General features: G+C 37.1%; 1 protein-coding gene across 2 annotated transcripts in view; it reads right to left on the reverse strand.

The window, feature by feature from the left end:
• ZMAT4 (zinc finger, matrin-type 4) overlaps positions 1 to 9,580 on the reverse strand; it is a 324,446-nt gene that overhangs the window by 309,560 nt on the left and 5,306 nt on the right. The window contains exon 3 of one of the 2 annotated variants that reach the window (XM_012724989.1): positions 7,835 to 7,882. The exons of the other annotated variant lie outside the window; for it this stretch is intronic. The gene's annotated coding sequence lies outside the window, so the exon portion shown is untranslated. The remainder of the gene's footprint in view (positions 1 to 7,834; positions 7,883 to 9,580) is intronic. 2 annotated transcript variants of the gene reach the window in all.

Here is a 9,580-nt window from a genome sequence, read left to right on the forward strand (position 1 = left end):
AAAAAAAAAAAATAAGTCAAATGAAGAAAGACAATCACTTTATGATTTCACTCATATGGAACATAAAGAAACAAATAAATAAAACAAAAGCAAAATTTCAGACTATAAGACCAAATTGGTTGTTACCAGAAAATAAATGGACAGATGGGTTAAAATGGGCAGAAAAGGGTTAATTGTATGGTGATGAATGAACTGAACTTTTAGTGGTGCATTTGATATAGTATATATTGTTGGCTTCTAATGATACACACCCAAAATGTATATGTTCTAATACAATCTTATTTCAATAAAACAATGTATGGGCTGAAAGCTATCATTAAATATTGCCCAGCAATGCACCAGCAGTTGAAGAACTGAATTAAAAAAGCCAGTGTGCCTTCCATATATGAGGCTGGCAGCTCACATGTGGCATAAAATCCCCTTCCAAAATAAAGATCTGCACACAAGAACAATACACTGGTTCCCCTGCCTGGCAGGACCCATGTCTTAGTACAGAAGTCTTCTTGAAAGGCCTCATCAAACATGTTTCAATACCTACCACACATCATGTCCTTATTTGTAAATTAGGACAATAATAATTATTTCTAGTGCTGCTGAAAGAATGATGACAAACCGTTCTACAGAGGACTAGACAAATGTCCAACCATTTGATGTTAAGCAACAATCGCTTGGCAGAGGTCCAGATCAATGTGATATGTAATCACAGCCAGATGCCAGATGACTCTTGGAGAGGGACCAAAGATGCTCAGAGGGGCAGAGAAGATGCTCCAGGTACGGAGCACAGCTTTGGCCTATGCAATTTCGCTTCCTATTCACTGAGGAAATTCACACTCTCCCACCACTGTTCACCTACTGGGAGAGAAAATGGCAGGTGTGGAAGTTTCCTCCAAGTGATCAGCTACAAGCCAAAATTTCTTCACATATGCAAATTTTATCACTGAAGTCATGCCAATTTTGCATCCTACTCCAAAATATATCCATGTTTGTTTTAGTACATGAGTTAAAGACTGACTTGCCCCAAATATTTATGTAACACTTTCCAGGAAGATGTTCCATATATATTCTCAGGTTTGAGAAACATAGGTCTCAAGTCTCTATTCTTCCCTCTGTCTGGCTTGCAGAGTTAGGTGAAATCTGACCCATCCCCATTTAATCTCTTATTCCTTCATCCCATGACTGCAAACCCATCACAACCCTCCCAGGAGCAAGCTCATTCCACCTCCTGACCTTTGCTTAGCTGTTTGAGTTTTTTACTTGTCTTCTTCAGATAATATGGCAGCCATCTCTGAAGACCCACCCTTCCCTCTTCCCCTCACTACTTTGTCTATCTGGCCATTTTAATTTCTGCACCACAAGAGTTAAAATTAGCTGCATCTTTAATGTGTTTTCATTGTTATTTCCATATGGCCATCTTCATTTCTGTTACTATGTGTTAAGCTCCTTTAGTAGCCTTAACAGCAACCCACAGTAGCCCCAAACCCAAAATGAAATCCCACACCAGTGAGGACAGTGAGGGACAGTGCCAATGACAAGCAGTTAATGACAACCCGGGCAGATGCACTGCATTCACACTGGAGCAAAGGTCTGCTCCAGGAAGAGGGTGGGCCCTTCAGGCAACATCTAGTCTAAGGCCTGTTAGCCTGTTCAGATATTCAGGAAAGAATGAAATGTCCCATTTTGGCCAAACTTAATCATCCACAAGCACATCACACTTAGAGTCATTGGAAAGCAAAGATCTGAAAGAATCTAAAAAGGGGGGAAGGACTCCCTACTCCCTTATTCTTTCTCCAGCAAGAAAGGAGTTTTACTAAAACCTAAAAGGTTGTGTTTAGCCTAAGATGCAGCTAAACTGCCTATGAACATTAGCAGGAAACACTATTATGAAGATGCATTTGAAGGGAGTACTTTCTATGAAACATACTTTCCCTCTTTGAGGAGACACAGGATAGTAGGTGTAGGAAAATGGAAAGGAGTCAGATTTTAAAAAGAAAATAAGGGAAGGGGCCTCTAGGTGGTCACTGTTATGGTTGAAAGATAATTGATGGAAAAATCACAATAGGATTTTTGAATAACCTGCATTCTATGTGTGTTCAGGATTGGTTAATATTAAGAGTACTTCTGGCTAGAAATGGATTGTACATTTTCAATTGTCATGGAATGTTATTATAATGAAACAGGGCTCAACAGATGATGCAGCAATGTCCCAAAATTGTTAAACCAATATGAGATTGCTTTTATTTAGTACACTTTTGGACAGCATCAAGTATCTGAAAAGGACGATCTCATGTACAGCTTGCTCATATGAGTTATCTTACCCTTTTTTCTTAAACATCACCTTAAATGTTTATTTCAAAGTTTAAAATTCAAAAAAATGCTATGTGCAAATTAATTGCTCATAACAATCATGGATTTGGGTTTTCTAACTGTTCTCTTTTCTCTAGACATACCGATGAACTCTTGACCCCCATCTCTCACACCCCCAACAGGGATGATCCTCTCAAAAAGAACCACTGAAATTCCACCAGGTTCCTGCTAGTCAACACCACCCTGACCCCACCCCACCCCCCAAAAAAAAACCCCTCCTCAATAAAAAATTATTCAATTTTTACCACCTAGTTTATTGAAGGAATCAGACACTACACCTTTTGACTTCATTTTATGATCATAATATTATAGGGCCTACTTTAAACAAGGTCTCTTCATACTGGGAGAATGACCAAGGCAGAGGCCAGAGAACAGGGCACAGGGCCTGGCTTTATGGGCACGAAGAGACAGTCTTGGTATGAACTGGAAAGAGGAGATAGCTCCTCGGAGGATCTTGTGAAACAGAAGGATGCCCTCCTTTTGTTGGAAGGGTTTAAATGAAAGTCTTCTTGAAAATGGGGTTTCCATGTTCCCTCAAGTTTCTTGTGACTTCTCAACTCCAGTGGTTCACTTCTGATCACTTCCTCTGATCCCTTCTATCCTCTCCATCATTTTTTCTTGCCTCATCCCCCTTCCCCTCCACTTTCCTTTTCAGTTTCCAATATTAGAACTTCATGGTAAGTGGCCCAAAAAGTGTCTTTTTTTCTTTATAATCCAACATAGACTGATCATTGATCCATTTAGGAAAAAAGGATATGTGAAAATCTAACCAAATAAACTAAATCAGATTCCATCTCTTTGCCTATATTGCTTAGAGAAAAGAAAAGAGAAAGTGCTTAGTTTTTAAAAGCTCTTTTTATAAAGTGTTTTGTTTTCTTTATAAAAAGGTGTCTGTGAGAGCAGAGTGACATAAAGTCAAAGCACGATGGCTCCATTGAGCAAACAGCTCCTTGGTGCTGCAATTCACTTAGATCAGTCCCATTTCTAAATATACCTCATGTACATCTGAGAAGGTCATAGGATCAACCAGTGTGGCAAATGAAGAAAGAATGATAGTGCCAACATCTCAACTTAAATCTTAACATCAGTGTTCAAAATATCTGAGTGAAGGGGCTTCGGAATCCAATTCTGTATTTTAGTTATTAAAGAATTATTAAGAAGGACTTAGGCTTCCAGAAGAATCTTTGAAATCGACACAGGTGACTTAAAACATAACTGAAGACATTGGAGGGTGAAAAAGGAGGGATATACCAATGTATTTTTAGCAATGTCACTGCTGTGATTAAGAGTGGCCTTTAATCTTTTCTTCCAACTTTCAAGGCACTGCTGGGCATCTGTGATCTAAGCTTCTATGAGCTGGTGCTCCTTTCATAGAGCTTCCCTCCTGGCCCCACTGAGGACAGCAACTGTATAAGGAAATATAGTCCTTCTACTTCAGTAACAGGCACAGTACAATGACCCAGTCTGTGAGATTAGAGCACAAATGTTGCAGATTCATAAATGGAAGTTTTTAATAAAACTAATAGTTGCACAGAAAGGCCCAATGGGGATTCTCCATCTTCACTGGCTAGGGAACTATTTCCTAAGGTTATAAAATAAATGTGGAGCTCCTCCAAGATGAGCCTGAGAAAATACTGCTAAACTCCTCATCCTGATACTGGAGGTCTTGAGAGAAGAGACAGGGGAAGAGAAGGACCATAAGCAAAAGGTTATGAGAGTCCTGACCAATAGAACATTCTAAACCACATGGTGATCAAAGAAAAGAATGTTTCTTGGCTGAGATATAATGATGACAGGAATTGAGGAATCTATGCAAGAGGCTTCCAGACCTGATCAGAACCCAGGGCCCGGTATGTACTAAGGTTTCATAAATATGTGTTAAAGAATGCTTGGGGCCCTCCCTGGTGGCGCAGCGGGTTAAAGCACTGCACTGGGAAGCTAAAGCCATTTCCACATGAGTTCGATTCCCGCCTGCCCCAGAGGTGACCACATGGCATGGCAGACCTCTCCTGACCCACCTGCTGCTCCCCTCAGCAGTGTACTTCATCGATCTGCCTCTGCTGCCCCCCACTCTGTCTCTGGTGAAGCCTCTCGCTGCCCCTAAGCCTCTGGCCTGCACCCCAGTTCTATATGAACAAATAAATAAATCTTTAAAAAAAAATAAAAGAATGCGTGGATGGATTAATTATAGTATTGGCCTAAGCCTTTCCCCCATTTAACATGACCTTTCATATCTTCCAATAGCAGTTTGTATGTTTGCAGGAAGAAATGATTTCCTCTCCTGATTTCACATTTAATGAGTAGAAATGTCTCCTAAACATCAACTCTTTGAAAGTCCCCCTACACACAACTCTACATAGAATTACCCTCAGTTTTTCCATTTTATCTCTTTCAATACCTTCACCAGTACTAAAATGTCCCTGAAACTCCCTAAAACTGCCTTGGGATGACACAGCACATGTGATTAACAGTAGCTTTCACAGTTCTTTGGAAGATCACCCACCTCACCTTTATACTTTCCCTATCATTGATGATGCTTACAGTCATCAATGCTAAAGGATGGTGGGAATTCCCAGTTTGGAAACTATTCTTAAACAGTGCTTGTAATACTCAACATATGTGGCTTAACAAAATGCCATAGATTGGATGACTTAAAACACAAAAACACATTTTCTCACAATTATGGGGGCTGGAAGCTCTGTATCAAAATCTGGCTGGGTTAAGTGCTCTCTTCCTGACCTGCAGGTGGCTACTTTCTCACTGAGGAAGAGGAAAAGGGAACTCAAGGGTCTTTCTTCTTGTAAAAAAACCAGACTTACTGGATCAGGTATGGCCTTATTTAATTACTTCCAGGAAGGCCCTATCTTCTACAGTCAAATTGAGGGTCAGAACTTTTAACATTAAATTTGGGAGAGACATAATTCTGTACAAAGCTATATTTTATCATCTTATCCAAAGAATCTGAGTATTAAGTCTGCCTGAAAATAAAGGAGTGGAATGGATGACATTGAAATAAATATCTTCTACCTCTTCAGTGATAATTGTTTGTGGCTTCTCTAAACTATCTATCATTCCTTTCCTCTTATTTTGCCCCTCCTTTTTCTTCCTTCTGTCACCATTAAGCTCACTCATTTTCAATTGCAGAATATCAAAAAAAAGAAAAAGAAAAAAGAAATTCCCAGTATCTTTACATTGCAAAAAATTGATGCCTGACATTATTTGCAACCTCCCTTTGTATCTGCCATATTTCTTCCTTTTGTGGCTTCTAAGTGCACATCTGGAACATCTTCCAGAATTCCAGATCTGCATACTCCTTCTTAAGTGTCCTCTTTTCTGATTCCTGCTGGACTCAGCCTTCCCAAGCTCTACAACATGCCCCTTTGCTAGACATGCCAGGTGGCATAGTACCTCTTCCACTGGGAAATCACTGTGTGAGGGGGGCTGCATAGAAAGTAGGTGCTCACTAAATGTTTATAATAGAAATGATGCACCTGTTGCACTGACACAATGGCTATTTTCAGAGAATATTGGGAAAAAGAGATAGCCAGCTAAGCCTTATTTGTTGCATTCTTTTTAATCTCGTGAGAGCTGTTTAAATATCAGAAGATCTAGTGTTGATTCCCTGTTATGTCCTTTCCTACCCAGAGCAAAGAGCCTTCCCTGAGGTTTAATTTCCATACTTTAAAAGAAAGGTATATCAATGCCTAGCTTAAGCCAATATTAAGAGGATTATTACATGAGCTAATGTGTCTGAATTCATCAGTGCCAAGCTGAATATAAAATAGTTCTCGGTAAATATATTTTGAGTCCGGGTAATGTTACTACAAGAGAACATTTGTGCGTGTGTGTGGTAGGGGCGGTGGCTGGCTTGCTGGATTACTTACTATCTTTCATGTAAACTGCTTGATGAAAATACACTGCTAAAAATTAAATTTTGGTTTCTTCTCTAAGTTATAGAGTAGTCAGCTTTTCTTAAAATGGTTACTTTAAAGGACTTTTGGAGACCATAGTGATTTTCTCTTCTTTTTTTAAAGAGTGGTTTAGTGGGGGGAAAAAAAATGTTAATTTTTAAACACAAGCTTTAATTCAAAAGACAGTGTTTAGGAACCAAACAATAAGGAAATCAAACTATAATGTAATTTGGTACTTTTGAAAATTATCAAACTTAGTTTAATCAAACCCGATTTTAGTCTTCTAAATATGAGTAAAAACTTATTTCAAACAAATTTATAACTCAATCTTTATTCCACTAATCAAAAGTCTTCAAGATCATGTTACTGGCTCTAGCCTTACAGAGACATGTATCAATTTGTATCAAGTAGTCCTTAACTATTAAAACACTGCATGATAGAAATTATTGGAAACAACTAAAATGGTGCCTTGTAGAACATTCTTTTAAAATGCATTTAAAAATGAGAATGTCTAATAAATAATTCTATTAATAACCAAAAAGACTGAAAAATTAATTACACATACTACAAGTAAATTAGAAATAACAAATGAAATATACCTAAACAGAAACAATTAATTAAAATAAAGCCAAAAATTATAAATTAGGAAACAATAAATGGAAGACCTAGTACATAATTAAATAGTACAATAAAATTAATGTATCTCTACCTCACCTAAACAAGCAACATAAATACAATTATTCAAGCAAAGAAATAAAAAAATAAACTCAACGACAGAAATTAAAGTAATCTGAAGAGAAAATCTGTTCATTTTTACACAAGTAAATTTGAAAACCCAGACGCACTAAAAATGTAAGAACTAAAGTGTAAAGTAGGTAAGACGTTAAATCCAAACAGACCAGTTAGCACAAAGGAAATCTAGATAATGTCAAAGAATCCAGTCAAAGACATTAAATCCAAACAGACCAGTTAGCATAAAGAAAATCTAGATAATGTCAAAGAACCCAGCTTTCCAGAGGAATAGGAACACAAACTTGAGAAGATACACCTGATGTTATTGAAACTGACCAAAACCACATGAAAATAGAAGGAAAACATCCAAATCTTTCTATAAAGAAAATTTATATTGATAAAAATAATGAAACATGAAAAAACCACAAAATATAGGCTAATTTCACTTATTAATGCCAAAGTTAAGATCTTAAATAGAATAAAAGATAAAATGTATGATAAGTTCAAACATGAGATCTACTATAGAAAAGAAAGAATGATTTGAAATTAGAGAGCTGATGAACAATTAACATTACCATATCAAACTGGAATAGATTACTGTAAGAAAGTGGACATCTGTCTTTTTTGTTCTTCACTATATTCCCTGTTGCTGCAATATTCCCTGGGACACAGCAGATACTTACATGTTGAAAGACTCAAACAAACAAATGAGTAAGCACCATGTGATAATTAGATTTCAAATAAGTACTGATAAAATTCACACTTAATTCCTAATAACATGATTTAAATGAAACAGAAATAAATATTTCATAAAGTATAAAACTCACATATTTGTTTGTATCCAGAGATCATATATTCTCCAAACGAATGTTAACCTGAGTGTGAACACAAATGAAAAAAAAATACAATCAGATATTTTACCTCTCATAATTCAACCTAGGCTGATTGAATTAAAAAAAAAAGAAAAGAAAACTTGGTAAGGCCAAGTGCTGGCTACAGTGTGGAGCAACAGGCACCCATCTCTTTGTTAATGGTACAGAAAGTTGACAGTATCAACAAAATGCAAAACACATTCCCATTATCTTCATAATTTCATTTCTAGGAATTTATATTATAGTCACATTCCCACGTGTATGAAATAATATATGTACAAAGGTATTTATCACAGCTTATTTGAAATAACACAAAACAGAACATGATAACCTAAACGTGTTAAATAAATTCTAGAAGTTCCAGACAATAAAGATTACAAAAAAAAAAAAAAAAAGGAGCTACTGGATTGGCACTGATAAATTAGCAGTCCCAGAGATGCATTGCTAAATAATAAAAGCAAGATGCAAGACACCCTGAATAGTGGGCTGACATTTGTGTAAAATAGAAAGAAAAGAGGAGTGCATATTTGCACATGTGAGGGATACTCAGAAGGCACCCTGGGAGCTGTGGCAGACTGCCCTGGGAGACTCAGCTGTGGGACTGCAGCAGGAGTGAGAGGATCATTTACTAATTCTAGACCTTTTATAATTTGTAGGTTTTATATCACATCACATATTATTTTTAGAAATAAATAAAACAATATTAAAGTCTTTGACTTCATTTTTTTCTTTAATGAGATCTTTCTGTTTACAGCTAATTTAAAAATATTCAATATGGGTGGGGGGAGAGCAGAGAACTATTGTATCAAATAGAACCAGGCAAATGATATTAGAGAAAACGGGCCAAAGATTAGAAGTACAAATGTTCCTCACTTTTCCTACTCCCCATCCACACAACTATTCAAAAAATAATATTTACATGCTTTTTGTGCATAACTATATAACTGAAACCCTAGGGAGGTTGCCTGCCTTCCCCAGCCTCAGTGCCTGCATTTTTATAATGAGATCATTGAACTAGATGCTCTCCAGGGTCACTCTTGCTCCAGAATTTTATGAAACATCACTCTGATCTTTCCCTCAGCTCCTTTTATTAACTTGCTTCAACATAAACCCACAAATTAGGGATTACCAACTGCTAACTAAAGCTTGGAGCTTCCTTTTCACTTAAATAAAATGGTTCCCTGATCAACTTTTCTCTTAAAGCCAGGTTATCAAAGAAACAGACTCTTATCTGTGTATCTCTTTTTAATTAGCGAAGTTTACGTTGATACACATCCCAATTTACACCATTATCTTAACCCTATATTGCTTCTGCTTCAAACTACATTTTACCAAAACTTGAAACATGGCAAACATTATGTCTATATTGGTTATATAATGTCATGTCCCACTATAAGATTTTTCAAAAGACAATGCTCAGCAAAGAATTGTTTACTTGCTATCAACATACATAATTTGTTAGGCAACATGGGTTCTCTGGTCTGAATGGCCAGGGTGTGCCATTCTCCTGACCCAGGCCATTCCTCCCCAGAGAGGTTTCTGAAAAGCAGGCCTGTTTACCTAGGGTGGATTTAGCCAGCGGGTTTGCTACCCAACTCTCTTTCATTGTTTCTGCTTGACTATACCCTTTGGTAATTTCCAGTAAAACACAGATGTCTTATTTTCTGTTTTAGTGACAAAGTGAGGGAGAGTTACTTAACT

Source organism: Condylura cristata, unplaced genomic scaffold (genome assembly GCF_000260355.1).
Source record: "Condylura cristata isolate star-nosed mole 26May11 unplaced genomic scaffold, ConCri1.0 scaffold00014, whole genome shotgun sequence".
NCBI lineage: Eukaryota > Metazoa > Chordata > Mammalia > Eulipotyphla > Talpidae > Condylura > Condylura cristata.